Raw genomic sequence first — 21806 nt, 5'->3', positions numbered from 1 at the left:
TTTTAACTTCATGGTTTTCATAGACAGTGCTCAAAGGAAACATACACCATTTGCTCTGTAGTTGTAGTTTGGGATGGAATCAAAGCATCCCATGTTAGAAGTGAGACTTGAAGAGACAAATTGCTTCCCCTTTTGAAATTATTAATAACAATAGTGAAAATTATTTTTAAGTTACTGGTGCTGTGACCTGTGGAATCTTCCTTATGCAATATTCTAAAACTGCCAGTTTCTCTTGTGGGCGCCGGGGTGGTGGTGACAGTTGGTGGCGAGATATTAAAAAAGACAAGACCACAGTCAGTACCTGCTGAGCTTTCAAAGTACAGCCTGGTAAAAAGGAGAATTGAGATGACTCGACGCAGCGAGAGGCAGAAGCAGGCTACTGATAAGAAAGCAGAAAAAAGGTTTCAAGGAGAGAAATGTGCAGTGCATGTGTGTAAAGAAGCTTTGAGTGTTGCTTACTTTATCTGGATAAAGAAATACATTGTTGGTGCCAACATTTTGGAGAACAAACGTAGACCACATCTGTTGTACCAACCTCATATTGTGTCAGACCGGCTTAACTGTCATGGCTTCCCACAGCAGAACCATGTGCTGAGTGGGGTATTAACTCTAGCGGGAAGTCGTTAATGAACATCTTTTAACTGGCTTGTTGGATTTCACAATAAAAGGTCTATATAGCTAAATCCTGGGAGTGGTTTCTCAGAAGCAAAGTTCCATAGTTTCTAGCGAGGCTTACTCACAAGAAAATATGTCTAGGATTTTTTGGGTATTTTTTTTATTTAAAAAATTCTCTATTTGCAAGGCACTTGGGAAATTTTTAGCTTAGAAAGGCAGATCATCCCCCATAATACTTGCCAATATGAAAAATATCTGTGCACTTTAGGGCTTGGGAAGTAGCCAGATAATACATCACGTGCCCTTACAAATTTGTGTGGCCAAAAAGTTGTAAGACAGTTTTCTGAGGTTCCATGGGGTGGGAGTGAGGAGAGTAGAGTGATTACTTATGCATCCACAGAAAAAGAGGACACTGATTTGCATATGGTAATTTTTAAGTATAGGTGCAAATTTGGAGATGTTGTTGTTTAGTTGTTTAGTCATGTCCGACTCTTCACGCCAGGCACTCCTGTCTTCCACTGCCTCCCGCAGTTTGTTCAAACTCATGTTAGTACCTTCAAGAACATTGTCCAACCATCTCGTCCTTTGTCGTCCCCTTCTCCTTGTGCCCTCAATCTTTCCCAACATCAGGGTCTTTTCCAGGGAGTCTTCTCTTCTCATGAGGTGGCCAAAGTATTGGAGCCTTAGCTTCAGGATCTGAATTTTGGAGATAATTGCTTTAATTTAAATATAAATACAGTATAGCTCACCATAGTGGCGAAGACAGTGAGCAGGGGCCTGTGTTGTACCTGTTTAGTCAGGTGTGGGATGGATGGGGTTGGTGAGCTGATTGCGCATTTGCAGCAGCCCCTAGATATTAATAAAAAGTTAGAATGAGATGTAACCTAACTGGGGGCAGGGAGGTAGATTTTTGGCAATCCCTAAGCTCTGTTTGGTATGAGTTAAGCAGGTTTGCTTGGTCAGATTCCAGGTCGTGCAGCAACAAAGCGTCACATCAAACCTGTTTTTAACAACATTTGTCAAGATCACATCTCCATTGTTCTTGATAATGGATTTAACAAACTTTCTCCAGTTAGTGCAAATTGTGTTCACTAAACAAAGCGTGTGAAATTTGTTCTGAAGGCCATAGAGGTTGTAAGCTGTGATCTCTTTTCTCCACTCACCCCCATTCCATTTCCTTCTGGGCGCCCCCCCAACTATAGTGACCTGTTCAGCTTTTAAGTGCTTAGTAAATTTTAATAATGCATTTCTAATGTGATCTGTCCGATAAGGCAAAGTGCTCTTACAATTAGTTTTCCCTGCTGAGGTATGTTTATCTGGTAGCCTTTAAGCAGCTGTCTCCTCCTCTTGGCACAGTTTGTCTACTAGGTGAAGTATTTATGCATGCCTTGATAAGAGCTAATTCTCTCAGAAGGAATTTCTGAGAATGGCTGTTACCCAACAGATATTGGGAGTATATATCCATTTAATGTTCTTCAGGTGTACTAAAGCTCTTGCAAGAAGGTAGAAGTTATTTCTGTGCTCTCTGTGTAGAAAGTAGCACCTTGGTTGCATACCATTGAATGTTTTTGTGGGCTGTTCTGTGCTTTTTGGCAAGCCCTCGCCCCGCCTCCGGTCCCCGTCTGATGTGGTGCAGTGTGTTTATGTATGCCAGTGGTTTTGAAATGTTCCGCTTTCTGGGAATCCTTTCTATCTTGGTGCTGCGCATGTGCAGCAAAGTCGCAGACCTAGCTGATGTTTCCAATGAAATGAGGTGATAGAATTTTGGATGGGTGCAAAGTGAGTCTGGGAAAGACTTCTGCTTGGGATACACTAGCTCAACCACTGTAGACAGTGCTGAGCTGGGAGGACCAATGGTCTGACTTGGGAGAAGACCACTTGATATTGTCAGTAGGACTTCACATTGCAGGTGGGGAGGGGGAGATTATACTTGTGATTGCTCCCTTAATGTAAGAGAGCCCTCTCTCCATAAAATACTCCCTGAAAGTAGAAAGAAAGCTTGTAGGGTATTTTCTAATTGCAGGGAGGTTTTTCCACAGAAGAATAAGGTATGTATAGACCAGGCCTCGAATTTTGTGAAAGGCTGACCAGGACTCTCATTGTGTCAGTGGACCTGTGAGAATGTGCCTTAGAACAGGCTGAATGCTTTCCCATCACCTGCACATCCCAAGCGAAGACTATTGATCACAGGCAAGCTGTCTTTCAGAGAAGCTTGCCTTCCATTTACTGAGGTTCTTTGTTGAGGGACCCCTGATAAACTTACAAGGAAGCCCAGGTTTGAAAACCAGGGAGCAAACATATCAAGCATACAGAGTATTTAAGGTTATAGGTGACTTTTCAGCCGTTGAAGCAATCTGTGTTCACCTGTTTAGGTTATTTTCTCTCTCAAACACACACATTATCTTATTCAAAAATGCACTTTCTCTCTCTTTCTCTCCTCTCCTACAAATAGCAGGAGTTAATGACAGTGTGTCAAAGCTTTACTTTGAATTTCCCCAGCTTTTGTTGGTTTGTGTCACAACCTTAATGTTACTTAAACTAGGTATTCTATTTAATTATAATGCTTATAATAAAGTCAGATGTCAGCTCACTTGGCTGCATGCTTAGGCCTGTACAAGGCTGAGTGCTTTGCTTGTAACTGCATCCCTTGTCTCCTTTCATTATCTGTTAATGGTACTCAACATGACAGGGTTGTTTTGATAAATGGAGGCCACACTGAAACACGGCCTGGATTTCTTTCTGCTCAGGATTGGGAGTGGCCTTTACTCAGCATCAGGCAGTCATGCTGATTGTGTGAGCATGCTTGCAAGCATGCATGCATGTGTTTTAAGGGGTATTGCTGTTTAACCATAAACACCCCTAGCTATTATATGATCTACCACTTTAGTCTGTTGATGTTTTCTCCTATGATTTATTTCTTCTGTGATACTCTGAGGAATGTGGATCCTTTTTTTAGCCAGGTTGCCCTTGCTTGCAGCTGGTTTAATTTTAAACTAATTTTAAGTGGAAATCTGTTCAAATCTTTGAAGAATTGACTGGATTCCTAATTCATTTTTTACTTTTGTGGCTGTGTACACACACTACACATTTAAAACGCATACACCCCCTCCAAGAATCCTAGAAACTGTAGTTTACCCACCTCGGACCTCCAATTCCCAGGATCCTTAACAAACCAGGCTTCTTGGGGGGGGGTGCTTTAAATGCATGGTGTGCACATAGCCTTAGATGCACAAATATCAATGCACATCATTGCTGAATCTAAAATAGTAATGGGTTCACATCTAAGTGCTACAGGGAGCCAGTTTTGTATAGCAGTTAAAATGCCAAACTAGGAATACTTTATTGAATTGAAACTTTATTGAATTGAAATGTGTGTTCAGTTGCCTATTCAGGCATGAGGTTGTCTGGATAACCTTTGGCCATCATGTATGATCTCTCAGCCTAACCTACCTCATCAGTTGTTGTTGAGGTAAATTGGGTGGTAGCACCATGTATGCCATCTTGAGCTATTTGCAGGAATGCAGGGTGTAAATCTGCTGAGTTAGATTTGCTGCATGTGCTTCATACAGTGCTTGAGAGACTGTTTGCAAGATCTGACACTATTACCATCCTACATCTCCTCTGACAGTTCTGTTTTCTCTTTCTAGAACTGACTTGGGGAGGAAATTTCAATTTTTGTTTGTTGGTTGAGTAAAGCTTTTTTTTTTTTACCTTGCTCTTAAGGCAGCCTACAGTTGAATCTGCATGTTGTATCCCCCAATAAAATATAAAATAAACAAAGAGGATATAATAGAACAAATAACAAATCAGGGAGATTCATACCTTGACAGGCCAAATGCAACACCAGCAGAAGGGCCATCAGAGAAGTAATGAGATGGACCTCTTTTGGCAAGTCATTCCACTTTTCAAGTGTGGTCATAGAAGTGCGATTTAGTAATATAATGTTGTTAAGAAACAATTCTGTGAGACTGTCTAGAGATGTCATGTATGCTGCTTTCTCATCCTTCTAAGCTTATTATCTGCTTTTCTATTGGAAATACAATGTTATTTAAGAATATAAGTTTATAATGCACCATTCTTCCCTGTGCATCCTCTATTTAGACTGTGTCTCTAGAACCTATGCAATGTTTCAAACACTTGAGCCAAAAGAAGGAAAGGAACATTGTAATATTAGGGAGTCATGAAGGTGCTGTGAGAAATTGAGAGCGCTTTTCCTCAAAAAGACCACCTTAAATACCTTGACCAAGATAACACAAGGGGCTGCATTCACACTGCTCCTTGATTACCGACTTGACTGCTGCAGTAGCTACTGGAAAAGCCTGTATTGGTATTTGAGCCAACATGGTTCTCTGCACCAGAAAGGGATCCAATAAATGTAGCATTCACCTCTTCTGGCTGATGTGTTTGGTCCAGTTTAGTTGTTACTGGAAATGGTCAATAATAGTTCCAAGCATTTCAGGGAAGCTAGTATTAAGATGGAGACACTTGCAGACGGACAGGTGGCAGGGTTGGTGTTCCTGACTGGAGATAGCTGAGTAGAGCATCCTTTGTTAAAAGCTGTCCCCTTTTATTCTGTAGTCTCTCTCAGGAAATGAGAGCACAGTTTGGGGGTGGATCCAGGCCCCTAAGGAATTATCTGAATTCTTTACCTTATTGTAGGCAAGTAGGGAGAACACAAACTCACCACCTCGTGACATGCCCCACATTTTTCAAGATTCTCCTAAAGGGGGTGAGGTGCTATATTGCCATGTGACTGTGACATTTGATGAGCCATTGTCACACTTACCGGTAGTGCAGGGATGGGAAACTGGTGGCCCTTTCAAAGTTGTTGGATTACAGCTCTCATCATCCATTGCCATGGGGCTGATGAGAGTGAGTCCAGCAAAGGTTCCCCCACTTGCAATAGTAGCTTCAGCATTTCTGTTTCCACCTCAACTGTTTGGCTCACATCCACCCGTCTTTTTTCTCATAATGAAGAAGGCTGGACTAAGGCATGCTAGAGTCTTAGAGGTATGTGTGTGTCTATGTAGAAATGGTTAAGACTGAGATTCATTGCAGGAGAAATATACACGTTTCTGAGTACAACTACAGAAGGCTTTCTCATTCATACCAGCCCGTTTTCTGCCATGCAGACTTATGATGATGCTGGTGATTGACGACACATTTTTTCACATAGCCTGAATATGTGTAAGACGGGGAGAGAATTCTCCTGGAATCGCTGGGAGGTAAACACTACATCAAGCCATGGCTGGAGCAATCTGTCCTTCCTGTGGCTTGCTGTGTGGCAGGCCACACTTGATTAAAAAATTGGAAGAGGGGCTAAATGAAATGTCGGCTTTTGTCGCTTGACTCTGGGATTGATTTTTTTTGGCTCTGGCCAGTGCAGTTCCATCACTGAGCCTCTTGGTTATGAAGCTTATTTTCACTGAGCACATTCCCCTCTGATGGGCTCCCATTGAGAAGCTAATGTGCGGCGCTGATCTTTCAAGGGAGCAGAGCTTGCAGTACAAGCTGCCTTTCTGAGTGTATTGATCACAGGGCGGCCTTTCAGGGTGGCAAAGGGTGTTATACTTCATTAGCTGGGTTGGCGGTTTAGGCAGCTGCTTGTCGCTGGTGCAGAATAGATTAAAGCTTCAAGTACAGACCTTTAAAAGAAAGAAAAATCTAGCAAAGGCCTTGAGAGTACAGCAGTCTAAATAAAATGCCAGCTGCTAAAGCAATAAATATACAATCAATAATAAGCAATAAATGTGAAACCTGGATACCTAGCCTAAATACTGAGCACTAGCTTAGGTGAATTGGTTGCTCCTGTAACCTACCAGCTGTCTGGGCATTTTGGGTGGAATTCAATGGCATGTTCTCTTCCTTCCCATCCTCTTGGTGTATCCTTATGGGAATTCTAAACCTGGGGAATAAATGCAAAGATGAGTTTCAGATTATAGTTATTTATGGTTATGGAGCACAATGTTTACATGACATTTAGTGTGCAGAATCAGAAAATTACTTGGAGTTGGTGGGGGGACTTCAAAGCTAAGTTTTCCTCAGAGAATACCCAGTGAAATTTGTTGACCAAACTTGCTCATGGGGATTAATTTCAATGAGCCTTTTCTGAACAGGTTTGGCATTTGAAATGACCCTGTGTAAAAGTGATCATGACATTCTTTTTAACCTCCTTTTATGCATTTAAATAGCAGTACTGAGGTAGCATTAAACAGCTGAAGCTAAAAACCGCAATAAAAGAAAAGAGGACAGAGTTTTTAAATTATCTATTCCCACAGTGCTGGTGGTGGTCCACAGATCCTCCATTTTCTGGTTACCTGTGCATTGCAGTGTGGGGAATGCATTTTGTTTGTGGACGCAGCTATAATTTTGGGGAGGGGCAAAACCATCATTGTATTTATTACTTCCTAATCATTGCATTAATGAGTTTGGGAGGGGTGGTTGAAAGGTTTTTTGTTCCCGTGCAATGCCATGTTTTGTTTGAAAACAAAGCTGGCATGGGCTCTGCGGGTGCACCTGCATTAGTACATCTCACATTGCATTAGGTGCAGTTCTTCTCCAGTGTAATGTTAAAAGGGAGCGTCCGCTGACAGATGGATATTTATTCTCCCGTGCAAAAAGGGGGCCGGTGGTGTAGGTGGATTTTAACAAAATGGCTTACTGGTTGAATCAACTGCAAACCAATCTCTCTGTGTAGCCATGATGCCTCTAATGTGCCACTAAATTGGCATTTTTTGCTTTTCCCATCCTCAGCGTTATTTGTCCCGTTTTCTTTTCTCCCCCCCGCCCCCGCCGTTTTAAATGTTCCTCCACCTCTCTGCTTTTTGATCGGCGTCTCCTCCACGCCGTGTGAGTGTTTGATCTGCATTTGTGAGAACCGAAGCAGGAAGGTTGGGGGGGGGGAGGGAGAGAGAGAAGGAAGAAGGTTGCCTTTGCATTAATATTCCTGGGCTGCTGCTGCATCTCGCTCGCGCTCGGATGTGAGCAGCGGCAGATCACTCGCGGGGATGCTTTGCCTCTTTAATATCTTGCTTGCAGATGCATTTTCTAGCTGACCACGCTATTAAAGAGCCGCCATCAATCACCCAGCCAGCTTCTCCCTGTTCCGGCTCGGTTTGGGGCGGGGGGAGAGAAATCTAGGAAGGGAGGCAGGAGCTGTGCGCGCTCGCTCGCATCGCCCAACATTGGCAAGGATGTCGAGCAGCCCGTGAGCCCAGGCATCCTACTGGCCCTGGTCAGCACGGAGCTGGGGGGCTGGCTGGCTGCGAGTCGGTGGCCCCCGCCGGGCCGCCCGCCCGCCGTTTTGCACTGAGCCCGGTCGGGAGGCAGCGCCAGGCTGGTGGACTCCGCTCCGGGTTTTCCCGCGCGCCGCCGCTTGTTGTCTTTGGGAGGCTGTGCTTCTCTCTCCCTCTCCTGGTGTCTGGGTTGAAAGCAAAAGCGACTGGGTCACACAGAGGCATGTGGAGGTGGCTGCGACCGAGGAGCGGCAGCTAAGCAGGGCGGCTGGTGGATGTGCCGCGGAGGGGCCCGGGGAGCGCAGCCCGCCGCGCCAAGGCAGGGAGCTGCCGCCGCAGCCGCTTCCTCCAGTCGGGATCCTTCTCCGGCCCGGGCAATGCCGCCGTTGCTGCTGCTCCTCTTCTCGCCCGCACCACTGCCTGGCCCAGCAGCGGCGCTGCAGTGAAGCGGGGGCCTCCTTTTGTTCGCCAAGTGCATCTCTCTCTCTCTCTCTCTCTCTCTCTCTCTCTCTCTCTCTCTCTCTCTTTCTCCTCTGGCCCCCTTCTTTTCTTTCTCTCTTCCCCTCTCCTCCTCCTCCTTCCTTCCTCTTCCTCCCCCCTCCCTCCTCCATGGGCATTGCATGTGGGATTGAACGCACTAGCAGCAGCAGCAGCCCCCTCTTCCTTTCCTGCGTGCCCTGGAGAAGCAGCTCGAGGTCCGCCGGGGTCAGACTGAAACAGCTGCTGTGATTGCAGGCTGGTTGCCTTGGCCCCGCATCTCCAGGAATTCTCCTCCTCCTTGTTGTTCTTTGCCGAGCGGAAAGTCCAAGGCTGGCTGGGGTGAGTGAGCCAGTGTGTGCCGCCTGGCCTGGGGGGTGGGGGGTGGGCTTGCTAAAGCGGGTGGGTCTGGCTGACTCGCACGCACATGTCTTTTGGGGGGGGATCCCCCCTCAAGACTCGGTTCCTTGTGTGAAGATGAGGCAACTTAATGCGCAGTTTGAGGTTGGGGTTCGCACCCCGAAGAGTGGGGTCATCTCCCTGGATTGCCTAAGTGATGTTTACATTGAAGGGTGTGTGTGTTTGTGTGTGAATGGGAGACAGAGAGATCATAATCAAGTTGAGTTTCCTCTAGAGTGTGGCTTCGGATTTCCCCAGCCTTGAGAGGGGGAAAAAATAACTTAAGAAAAACAACAACAAAAACATATCACCAGCTGGGTAGATAAAACACTTGACTCCTTCCACTTAATTTGTAATAGCTTAGAAATGCGGGAGGAGGAGGGGAGAGAGAATAATTTCAAGGAAACTTGGATCTGCTTGGTAGGTATTGTGTTAGCTATTATTGGCCCAGGGCACTGTTCCAGAACACTTTAAGGTTACAAGTCCCCCCTTTTTTTGTCAGGGGATTTTAAAATGAGTCTTTTTGGTTTTTTTACTTCTGTACATTTCTGTTCCCACACAAGTTTAGCAACAACAACAAAAGGTTGTACTAAGCTAGGTGGAACTTCAAAAGCTTGCTAAGCTTTTTTGTTGTTGTTTTTAAAAATCCAAGTGAAGTTTGCAGTGCAGGTTTTCTTGTTTTATGGGGGGGGTAGAGGGGGCTCTTTCACTCTACTTGCTGGAGTGTAGCAGAAGTGTGTACTGGAATGCCTTTTATGGTTTTTTTTAATTGGTGCCCAGCTCAGTCTAAAAGGCCCTTTTTATAATATTGACTCAACTTTGTTCTCAGTTGATGTGACAGGGAGACCCGCTCAACCACTTCTTGTTTCCCGAGACAGAAACCAGCTCTGCTTTTGTTCAGTACAATTGGGATTTTGTTTTCAGCTTCTCTGGAGGGCATGTGGCTTTGCCCTACATGGGGTGCTGTGCGTATGTGTGATTGGATGGCCTCCTTTCAGCCATGTGGGATTTTTTAATGATACATGAACCCAAATGGCAGTTGACAGGAGCCTTCCATCCACTTGCTCTGGGACTGAGCCCCATGGGCAGAAAGGGAATCTAGAGAACTGGAGGGATTGTTTCTCTGTGAAGTCTTGTTTATCCTTTTGTTGTTGTTAACATGTTTCTGGTCTTTTTAATATTTAGAGGACAAAAAAGTCTGGTTAGAAATGCTATATTCTTCTGGTTGTGCATTTCTGGGAAAGAAGTTAATTTAAGCAGGATTGAAAGTCTTAGAAACTGAGGGGGACATAATTATAGTGTTAAAGGCATTGATCTCTAGGCAATTAGTTCCAGGATTGCAACCAGCTCCTCAATTCGGGGGGTGGGGGCTGAATTGCTGTTTAAAGGCAGTCCATACTTTTCAAAACAGCCCCAGTTGCCTAGTAAGAAATTACACTGCACAGATAGCTTCTTCCCTTTTTTTAAATAAAAAGAAAATATCTTTAATAGCAGCTAGGGAATTAGGAGATTTCCATTTGGATCCACCTCTCTTCTCTTTCCCCTCATGTAATTTAGGAGTGTGCTATTTGGTAACAAATCCCTGCGACCTGTGTGTGTGTCTTCAATCCAGGATTCTTCAGTGTTTATTGTTACTCTGCTTGGGCAGCCTCTGTGAGCTTGGCGGGCTGTTCTTCAAATGTTATTTGATCTGGCTGCAGGATAGAATTCACTAGGATTACACTGTGGGGTTTCTCTCTCTCTTCCACCCCCCTCCCTGTGGCTACTGAAAGTTGATGCATCAGCGTGTGCTGTTTAGTAGCATATTTTTAAGCCCTGACTCTGTGTGTGTGCATTCCCTTTTTTAAGCAGGATCCCTGAGAGGGAGGGCCGTTTAGAATTTGCCTTGTTCTGTGGTTCACATTTATGAATTGAGGCGAGGGCTGACGTAATCTCTCCCTCTTGCCACTTCCTTTGTGTGCTTTCTCCTAGTTTATAGCATGGGGCTTCTGTCTCTCTCTCTCTCTCTCTCTCTCTCTCTCTCTCTCTCTCTGCCTGTGTGTGTGTGTGTGTGAGAGAGAGAGAGAGAGAATTAAAAAAAAAATTCAAACAGAGGCGGTTGTTTTCTCACATGCTTCCCCTAACCCCTCCAGTCTACTGTTGTATTGGTTATAACCAGTCTACTTGCTCCTTAAATTTATACATCATTTTTTTGAGGAAATGCTGGCAGGGTTCAGCGAATCGCTTGCCTGGGATGTGGGTTAGCCTTTTTATTTTAATTAATGTAACAATGCGTACAGCTGTTATGTCAGAATGCATTGACTCTTTGGTAATGTAGTGTACCATACACTGGAGGTTGCCTGGAATTGCTTGGTGGAGTTTGCTGACACTTCCTTTTCTCCCTCCCCCTTTTTAATTCATGTGATGGGCGCTAGACAGGCTTTTGTTTCCTGCTGTTGGTAACTAATGGCTCATTTTGTGTGTGTTTCTTAAAAGCTCCTTTGGTTTGGCAGAGAGATGGTGGTGAAGGACAGGAAATATCTCTATTCCTCCCCCCCTTTGGTAAACCTGTTTGCATAGTCATGTTTAGTGCTGTTCTAGCCACCTGGTCAATGCCTAGGAAGCCAGCATTTATTTACCATATTTAGAGGATTTTTAACCTTTATTTTCAGCCAGAAAGGCTCCCAGAGTGGCTTACATTCAGTCCCAGCTTGCAGGTTTACAATCTGAAACGAAACAAAAACACACACACAAGGGGAACGGGACAAGGAGGGAAGAGGAGAAAAACCCAACAAACTCTGCCACCAATTCTTAAACAGTCATTCTTATAATAACCAGCTGGCATAGAAACAGTTCAGGGGTAAGGATGTGTCTTCCGGTAGCCAGGGTCTGTTGTTCAGAGATGCATACTTGAGCAGTTGTCAAGGCCTTGAGAAGCACAGCTGCCCAGGGCACATCAGGATTTATTTATTTTTTAAGTCTAGGATATCTGGGTCTGGAAGCCTAAATTGTGGGACAGCCTGTTGACACATGCCTTTCTATTGGGTTGTAGCCAACTGAGTCTTACTCAGAGGAGACTGGTTAATATTCATGGGTGCAAGTTAGTCATGTTCATTAATTTCAGTGGGCCTGCTCTGAGTAGGACTAGCATTGGGTAAAACCCACTGAGTACACCATAGAATGAAATGAAACCGGTGTGATATAGTGGATAGGAATTTGCTTGCGGAAAGCTTGGGTGCAAATTGCTTCTGAGCAGTGAAGGCCCACCCCCACCCCTGCGATTCCATAGTTATTTCCTTAGGGCTGTCTAGTCTTGCACTCATTTCCCAGCCAGCTGACTCTGGGAAAGCTCATAGGAAATGTAAGAGGGAGGTGGTATTCAGCATTGTCTTGGCCACATGGTGAAAAGCCATTGATAGCCTATTAGCTGAACATATTGGAGAATGAAATGAAATACGGATCTATGCCAGTTTATGCCTCATCCTAGATTCTGAAAAGGTATTTTAAATGAAACATCAGTGACATTGTGAAGAGGCTAGCAAAGAGATACCATGCAGGGTATAAGCAGATGAGCGGGGTGAGGGTGACTTGGGATGTAGGTGTGACAATAGCTTTCTGCTCTTAAATGGTGTTTCTGATGAACCTTTTATTTTGATTTTTTAAAATGATGCAAACACAAAATCCACAATACGAGTGTGTGTTGTTGTTTTTTAAAAAAAATAATGGTATCCTGTTCTTATGTGGAACCTCAGAGGGCCTCTCATTGGAAAGACTGATTAGTTCTGCACCTGCTTACCTTCAGCAATGCTGCAGCATCAGGCACTGCTTCCAGTCCCTTCACTTTGGGTCAGGACTCAATTGCTTCTAATATTCCTCTCTTGCATATTGTTGGTTCAGCAATATGCCTCAACCAGCAGCAAATGTCGCTGCCCTTTTGCATATTCTGGAAGCACCTCAGTCAGTGGTGCGATGAAGGCATGTATGCTGTGGAAGAGATTGTTGAGCAACTGGCCAAACCTGCAAGGCTCAGCATGCATGAAATTTGTTTGTACGTACAGCTAATAGGGTGCCTTGACTGGAGACCTGATTAATTGGTAGTAAGCCATACAGTAGGAGAGGCAGGTGAATGTTACAGTAGGGCAGTTCTTCAGAGAAATAATGAATGGCTTGAAGAAAACCTCACTATGAGGAGCAGAAAGTTTGTCTATCTCACCCTTCCTACCCTACGTTGGTGTAGGAAATAGGATTTGTGTCTGTGTGGGGAATGGAGCCATTTAGCAATGCAGGGAAGTGAGTCAGATTAAAAACTGTAACATAGGCTACTCCTATAGGGCTTTTGCTGGGTACAGCTCCTGTTGCTTAATCTCAGGGCAGGTGTTGCCTTACTGTGGTAACAGGTATGAGACTCACTGGATGCAGAAGGCAAGCAAAGCCATCATAAGGCAGAGTGAATGACAGACAGTGCCAGCTATTGCTACTTTGCTCCCCATCTTTCTCCTTGCGGTGTTCTATATAAAGTGGAGGAAATTGACAACCCTGAGGACTGGTTGCATTTAAGAAGGCAAGTAGATAGGAGCTGGCTGAGGTTGGTGTTGCAGCGCTCCATTCATCCTAATGAGTCAGTCTCTTGGACATGGAGTGAAACTTGCAGAAAGTTGCGTGAGATGGTTGCAGTTGTTGTTAGACACATAGGAAGAAGCTGTCTTATAGCAGGTTGAATTTATTTGTCTACCTACCCCAGGGCTTTTTATTCTGATGGGCAGCAGCTCCCCAGGGTCTCAGACAAGAGTCTTTCCATCCATCCCCTGCTTCCTCAGCCTTTTAACTGGAGAGACCAACAGTTGAACTAGGGCCCTGCTGTATGTGATGCATGTGTGCTCTACTGTTGAGCTATATTGTGGTTGGACCTTTCCTGTTCATGTGTGGCTTATGCTGCTCTGCATGTTAGGCAGGGGCCAACATTTTGACTCCTTGATTATAAAAACATTTAAAAGAATGTGGAGCAGTGAAGCATGAAGAAGGGAGAGTTCAGCAATTTCTAGGGCAATCACAAGCCTGCAGTTGATCAGCCATGCACTTGGACCCTTGCTGGTAAAATGTAAGCTTGCAGTCAGCTCTTTGTATACCCGCTTTCCCCTCAAACGCAGTAAATAAGTACTGCATGTTTGACAAGCAGACTTCAAGCGAAATGCCTCCTGAGGGTGCCTTCTGCCTTGTTGACAGGTGTCTTCACTCTCTCCCCATCAGGTTATTTAGTGATAATGTAAAAATGCTGGCTAATAATAGTGTCGTCCTCAGGCCATATCCTGGTTGCAAACCCTGGCAAGAATTTAAAACAGATTCCCATCTATGGTGCAATGCCTGGGCAGACGGCTATCTTGTCAACTATGAAAATGAGCCAGAGGATAATTTGTGATATGCATATTTAGTAATCATGCTGCAAAATGGCTGTCGAGCCTGTATAGTCACTTTCACACCTGGTTTTTGTGGTGCAAGCTGTCAAGATTCAGGTATTGAAAGCATGGGGAAAAGAGTGTTAGTAGGGAGCCAAAATTAAATGTTTAGAAATGATTTAAAGGCAAGAGTCTTTAAGTCCTCAGTTCAGTTTTCAGCTCAGGTATGATACCTCTGTGGGGAGGGAGAGAAGGTATGGTTACAGGTAAGCCACTGCCTCTGTCTCAGCCTCCCCATGTGTAATGTGGGTACAATAAAGGCTTGTCTTGTCTTTTTGTTGTAAAGATCACAAAGAATTACTGTATAAGGGGACTCAGATTTAAAAAAATGAGGGGAGATATATCCATGTATAAGACGCCCCCTAATTTTTGACATTATTTTTAAGGAAAAAAACCTAGTCTTATACTGTACATGGAAAAATATGGTATATGCAAAATCATTAGACCACAAAAGAAATGTGCTATATTTTGACTGCCTGGCAATTGGAGGTGAGCTCCTTTCCCCTTCCCAACATTAACTTTGGCTTCAGGATACGCATGTACCAATGCAAACAAGGTTCCCTAATAAGCCATAGTTTACAGACTCACTTCATATCACGGTTGCAGTCTCTGGTTTACAAGATGGGTGTGGGGGCAAGTGCATATTTCATGAGGCTGATTCCCACTTTGCAAACCATGATTTCCAGGACCCAGAAAGATGTCTGCATTAGTCTTTTTTGGTGTTTTTATTGGGTTGAAGGTTTGTTACATTGCTATGGGAGAGAATTCTCAGTTTACCAGGTGGGTATGCTGGAAATGGCTTGAAACAGCATTACAATGCAGGTATAGAATTTTATCCATCCTGTTCCCAAGAGTCATATATTTTCACTTTACAAATGTTTTTCCTGGCAGGTGAGATAAGTGTTCCCCCCCCCCCTTTTTTAATTTTGACCTTGTGATGTACTGCAGGGACTCATAGTGTCAGGGAAAGGTGTGAATGGCTGATATAAATCTATTTTTCTTTTGCTCTTGCCAAGATAAGGTCTCAGTTCTTGCATAAAAGCTTCCCTGAAACACCATGGGTTTGTGTTTGTTTCTATTATTAAGGACAACTTCTCATCTGACAGCAGGGAGAGAATCTTTTCTCTTCCCACCATTCGCAAAAGTATGGGGGAAATGAGAGCTGTAAATTCTACATTAGCAGCATGACTGCACACTTCCTCGAGGGGGAAGTAAGAGTGCAAATTTTCCCAGGAATGATTCATTGTGATTAGCTTCTTCTGTGAAAATGGTTATAATTTAGGTGCAACAACCTAAGGTTCTGTGCCAGACTTGGCTGCGTTGCAGTCTTAATTCCTAGAAGTTAGACATGGTTGCTGCTGTGCCCTCTTTCCTCCCCCCTCCAAAGTCTAGACACACTCTTCTACCAAAGCTGAACATGAAAGGCCTCAAAGTTTTGCTTTAAGGTTGAGCTGCTTCAAAGGATGGCCGTCGGTATTCTGAAAGATTTTAGGTTTTTCTTGTTACCTTGCAGGAGATGGGCACAATCCAGAGAAAGCTAAAGGTCCCACATGTGCCTTATTGCCTATGGTTTGTGCCCACTGGCCCATATGCAGTATCACATCCGTGTCTCACAGTGTCACAGCAATGGCTGCTTTTGAACATAACATAAGAAGAGCCTGTGGGATCAGCGCAGTGGCCCATCTGGTTCAGCATCCTCTGTCACCAACCAAATGCCAATGGAAAGCCTGCAAGCCAGGCCTGAGTGCAACAATGCTCTCATTTTCGATTCCCAGCAACTGGTATTCAGAGGCATACTGCTCTGGCAGTGGAGGTAGAACATAGCCCTCCGGGTCTCTATGAATTTGTCTACTCATCTTTTAAAGCCATCCAAGTTGGTGGCCACCACTGCCTTCTGTGGAAGGAAATCCCCTAATTTAAATGTGCCTTGTGTGTGAATTAGCCTTTTCTTTTGTCTGTCCTGAATCTTCTAGCACTCCGCTTTGCTGGGTGTTGCCAAGTTCTGGGGTTCTGAGAGAGGGAATGAAACTTTCTCACTGTCCACTTTCTCTTCACCGTGCACAGTTATTTCTGTAATGTCACATTTTACTTGCCTTGACTCTAAAGTTTTTTTTTAAAAAAAGCTTCAAAGTTGTAACTTTTCCTCATAAGGGAGTCACTCCATCATAATTTCGGCTGCCCTTTTTTGAACCTTTCTCAACTCTGCTATATGCCTTTTGAGGAGAGGCGAGCAGAACTGTATTTCAAGTGTGGTTGCACCATCCATTTTGAAACTGTCCTAGTCTGGGGTCTGAATGGACTGGAAATACTGATTTGGAGAAGCTGAATAATCTCTTCAGGCGCTGAATACCCCTTTCTTGCTTAGTTTTAGGCTGTGGGAATCCTCCTTAAGCCTTTTCTAGGGATCTGGTGCCTTAGGAAAGCAATTATGTCCCCCACCCCATGAGGATGTCTTGGACCTTGTATGCAGCATGCTTTTTCTCACCCCCTCCCCCCAAAAAAGACTGATTCTGTAACACTGAGGTGTGAGCACTTGATTTTGTGATCCCTCTTGAGGTGCTGTATGCATTGGTCAAGTGGTGTGGCTGGAGAATTTGATGTATGTCTCACCTCCCGCTTTCCTTAGGCTATTAGGCTTTCCATGCTGAATTTGAGCCCCATGTATGTAAGTTCACTTTTGCAGGAGCTGGTCACTTGGGTTCCCTTGCCCAGAACTGATAACTTATCCTGGATTCAATTACGCTTTAACTGCCACAGTGTACTCTAAGGCAGTACAATAATTGATTTAAAAAGGATGCACACCCACCCATCCCTGCCAGCATTTGAGTGCATTCTTATGGATAAAGTGGGGATTGTAATGTGAAAAAGGAGGAGCCCTGCTGGACCCAACTAAAAGTGCGTCTAGCTGAGCATCCTGTTTCCATTACATACCTTTGGGGCTTGAAGGCAACAGCTCTCCCCTGTTTATTGTCTGTACCACCTTCTGAACACGGGGGCTCCATTTTGCTATCATAACCCCTTGATAAGCCCATCCTTTCATGAATTTGTCTTAATTGCTTTCTGCTCCATCTGTGGCTGTGAATTCCAGCGAGTCGTTATTAGGGATTGGTTATAGAGTGGAGGGGTGTGTTGTTGTTTAGCATTAATTACTGTGGAGTGCAAATGATGATGTATTGAAGTGTCCAGCAAATCCAGCAACCTTTGGAAGTCCCTGTCCTACAGTCATTTATTTGTTTTGAGTTGAGCCAGCTGATACTCTAAAGATGCCCCCCATCAAGATCAATGTGTAATTCTAATTCAATTTTCTTCTCTTGCGAGTGCAGGAGGAAAAAGATTATTTTCTTCCTTCTTGAAATCTCAGGTTGGATGCAAGAAGTCCTGATTTTATATTTACCCACAGCATGATGATTTCTGTGATTGCTCGTTTTTAATATATTTTTTTAGCAAGCATGAATGCCCACAGCAGGTGGTTATGTTACAAGGCAGTATCAAGACAGTGCAAAGGAAATGATTGAGGGAGAATGTAGGAGACTGTAAGCCTTGAGCAGTTGAGGGAAAATCCCTCTCTTTAAATCTGGCAGTGCATTCCCTAGAGAACTTGCTTTTATAAGTAGTCAAAACATACTGTGTTTTGCTCGGTTTTCTCTTCCCTCGCCTGTGAAGCCTAGCACAGGGGAGTTATGAGCAAGCCAAGGTTATTGGATCATTTGGAGGCTGATTACCTGTGCACGGTGTAATAAAGTAATTATGAATACTGTATGAAAATTGGCTGCAGTCTATTTCAACACATTATGGCTGTTTGCCTCTTCCTTCAAAAACAAGAGGAAAAGTTTGGCTCTTTTAAAAAATATATTTTTTGAGTGTGTTTTGCATATTCAAAGCATGTTGGTGACCTCGCTTCCAGTTGCACAGTTTAAAAAAGCATTTGTAGAAAAACAAGAAAAGAGACAGCCATCTAGACAAGAGGTCTTCAGGTGAGCTGGGACCCACTATTGGGTCTCAGCCAAATCTAAGACAACAGCATTGCCACCATACAAATACATTGTAGACAATTAAGGAGTGGGTTCCCAAATGCATGTTTGGGTTAAAGGTGGGCCCTGGTTTTGAAAAGGTTGAAGACAACTGATCTAGACTTCTCCACTTTCTGCAGCCTTGCAAATAATTCATTGCCTTCTCACCCGTATGTACCACTTACGAGAAGAGAACTATATATAGGAACTCTTTGTTCTAAGTCAAAGGCCATCACAGTTTGTAAATAAATGGAACACAGCATTCACAAGAACTTCGGTTCCCTCTGCACTACATATTTAAAGCGGTATCATACCGCCTTAAATAGTCATGATTTCCTCCAAATAATCCTGGGAGCTTTAGTTTGTTATGAGTGCTGAGAGTTTTTTCCTTCATAGGCCTACAATTCCCAGAGTGTTTTAACAATCAGTCTCTCTTCCCAGAAAACTCTGGGAATTGTGGCTCACAAATTAAAATGACAGAAAGCCTAAGTGTTTGTCTTCATAGAGTTTTCTTTTTCTGGAGACTGGATTCCCATAAGCTGTTGTGGATTCAGCTTTTACCATTTCTGCTTAGATAGCGCTTTCCATCAACACACAACACAAAATGCCAAATGTACACTGTTCTCCAAGATGCTGCTTGCTATAGAAATTCCATGTCAAAGAGGAACACCCTTTAAAAGCTTGCACTATAAATAGGACAATTGGCATGTTCTTGCTGCTTGTGCAGCTGTGTATGTTTTGAATATAGTTGGGACCGGAGTCTGCTCTGGGGGGGGGGGGGGGTTGTTCATAATAATAATGATATCCCTGGCTGGCAAAACATTTAATGCACTGGAACATTTGGTCCTTCAAAACCCCTTCTAAGTAATGCACTGTTACTGATATGCATGAAGGAATGCCTTAGTCTGTTTGTCAAGCCCAGGTAAGAAGTGAAGAGCATGGGAAATGTGGCGTCTGTTGGGAGAATTTCACTTTTAATAAAAGTTTCTTTCTTTTCCTTACACATGAAATTGTTTACTCTATTTCAGTTTAAAATTTGGAAATGGGGCCTGTAGGGGCTGGATCCGGTCCTTTCACAATCAGTTCACCATCCCTGAATATTGAAAAGGCGTTTTGTGAAAATATCCTATACTCCACTGAATTAAAGCAAGGATTTTTTTCGTGCTGCAGCATTCATTCTTGCTCAAGGGGGGAACAGCTCAGCAGTCAACACATGCTAGGAGTTAGCCAGTCTGCAGTGAATTACATATGGGCCTGCAGATCTTAAATTTTATCTCATGGGAGAGGTTAGGCTGCTGGGGGTGGGGGGAAACAGGCAGTGCTGAATAGGTTTAATTGGGTCCTGCATGCCTGCTTAATAGAAACCTGGTGATTTTTTTGTTACTCAATTGGTTCTGCATCAGGTTTCATAGGCAAGGGGGAAACCCTGTGTCTTGGAGGAGGCAGTCTATGACATTGGTTACATTTGCTCATGAGGAAAAAGACTTGAAAAGTACATTTTTGCATGAATTTTTTGTGTGTACATATGATATCCACATCCTAGTGCTGCTTCCTTGAGTTGCATGTTGTCATTGGATCTCTCTCCCACCCCTCTATCAAGAAAAGGAGTGGCTGAGATTCAAAGCTTGCCTGGAACTCCCTTTTAACCTGCAAGTTTACAAGTAACTAGCCCACAAGCTTTTACCAGTCTAACTGCCCACACAGGTCTGCGTAAGTAATCTGGGGTCTAAAAGGGTTCAGGGATAAAGTATTGCACTCGCTTAAAGCCTTGGTGCTAGACTAACATTCATCCAATACAGTGGTGCCTCGCAAGACGAAATTAATTCGTTCTGCGAGTTTTTTCATCTTGCGAATTTTTCGTCTTGCAAAGCACGGTTTCCAATAGGAATGCATTGAAAATCCAAAAGGAAACAAACTTGCAAGACGTTTTCGTCTTGTGAAGCAAGCCCATAGGGAAATTCGTCTTGCGAAGCAACTCAAAAAACGAAAAACTCTTTCGTCTTGCGAGTTTTTCGTCTTGCGAGGCATTCGTCTTGCGAGGTACCACTGTACAGAGGTTCTCAAGCTTATTTGGCCTACTACCCCCTTGTAAAACACACACACACACACACACACAAAACAGCGGGGGGGGGGCAGGAAATCTACATTCTTTAAGCAAACAAACAGAAAAATGCATTTGAAATATGCATTCCTTTATGTATAACATAGTAAAGAAATACGTTGTAAATAAGACACCTTGAAGCTTGAAATTATAAAATGATTTATTAAAATCAACCATAGTAACATTCACATTACACATAGAAAATTACCGTATTTTTCGCCCCATAGGACGCACTTTTTCCCCTCCAAAAATGAAGGGGAAATGTGTGTATGTCCTATGGGGCGAATGCAGGCTTTCGCTGAAGCCTGGAGAGCGAGAGGCATCAGTGCGCACCGACCCCTCTCGCTCTCCAGGCTTCAGGAAGCTATCCGCAAGCCTTGCAAGCCCGGCGGGAGTTCCTGTGGGCTCACAAGGCTTGCGGGCAGCAGCCTGCAGCCCCGGTGAGTGTCCGCAAGCCTTGCGCGCCCGGCGGGAGGTCCCACTGGGCGCGCGAGGCTTGGGGCGGCAAGCTGCCGCCCGAAGCACGGGGAGCCCTCCGGAGGGCTCCCCGTGCTTCGGGCAGGTGTGTGCAAGGCTTGGGGCGGCAGCCGCGGCGGGGGGGGGGGGAAAATAATTTTTTTTTATTCATTTCCCCCCCCCAAAAAACGAGGTGCGTCCTATGGGCCGGTGCGCCCTATAGGACGAAAAATACGGTAAGTTAACGAAGGAGCAGGGCTGGTGCCGCAGCCCGTCAGCCATTGACCAAATACGCAGGCAAACCGCGATCCACTTTTGGGGCCTGGGTGAAGCCAAAAGGGTTCAGCCAAGCCTGGGAAAGCCCCTCACCTCCAGCATGTCCACCAGATCCGGGGGAGGCCTTGTCACTGTCCCGCAATAGCACCCGATCTGGTGGTAAGTGTCATTACAAAACAGATGAAACATGTACAAATGGTTTTTCAAAATTTTCTTACCTTCTTTATTTAGGCTTCCACCGCCGTCTTATTTTTATTCAATAATTTTATTCAAATTATTTGCACAACTTTTCCAGCAGTTCTAGGCGAAACCTAGAAGGAGGAATATGTATGTCACTGGGCAATTGTTCAAAGAAAGATTTACTTTAAAATCTATTCAGAACAAGGAATGCATATTGTTTTGAATAGTGTAGGTGTAATCATTTGTTATGTACATGGTGCATGACCCTTTTCCATTACCCTGATATTTGTGCTAGGGTTGTATATGATATGCTAGCTGGCTGAATAACCGTAATCTCTTAAAGAGTCTCCTGCTAGCCCATTGATGATATTTCAGTGTTAGGAATCCATCTTATTAATAAGGGGGAGGGACTTCATGTTGTCTAGTCTCACATGATTGCTTTGGAGGGTTTTGTCGTTGAGAAATTGCTGCCGTCCTGAAGATACTAAATATGTTTTTTACTTTGATGCATGGCTTCAGTGTTCCTGTGTTTGCTTGTCTGGAACATTACCCTGTAATTATGAAGGCTGAGAGGATTTTCCTTCTAATCTATCACTTTACGTCGTCCTTACAATTTTAATGATCC

General features: G+C 44.1%; 1 protein-coding gene across 18 annotated transcripts in view; it reads left to right on the top strand.

Moving 5' to 3' along the window:
• RERE (arginine-glutamic acid dipeptide repeats) overlaps positions 1–21806 on the top strand; it is a 334725-nt gene that overhangs the window by 62565 nt on the left and 250354 nt on the right. The window contains exon 1 of one of the 18 annotated variants that reach the window (XM_081015991.1): positions 275–401. The exons of 15 other annotated variants lie outside the window; for them this stretch is intronic. The gene's annotated coding sequence lies outside the window, so the exon portion shown is untranslated. Of the gene's footprint in view, positions 1–274; positions 430–8021; positions 8670–21806 lie in introns of those variants that run through there. 2 more of the 18 variants (XM_081015990.1, XM_081015989.1) reach the window with 2 other exon arrangements.

Source organism: Podarcis pityusensis, assembly GCF_964106645.2.
Source record: "Podarcis pityusensis genome assembly, chromosome: 8".
Lineage (NCBI taxonomy): Eukaryota > Metazoa > Chordata > Lepidosauria > Squamata > Lacertidae > Podarcis > Podarcis pityusensis.
Note: the sequence above shows the minus strand (reverse complement) of the source record. Positions and strands in the feature narration are given on the sequence as shown.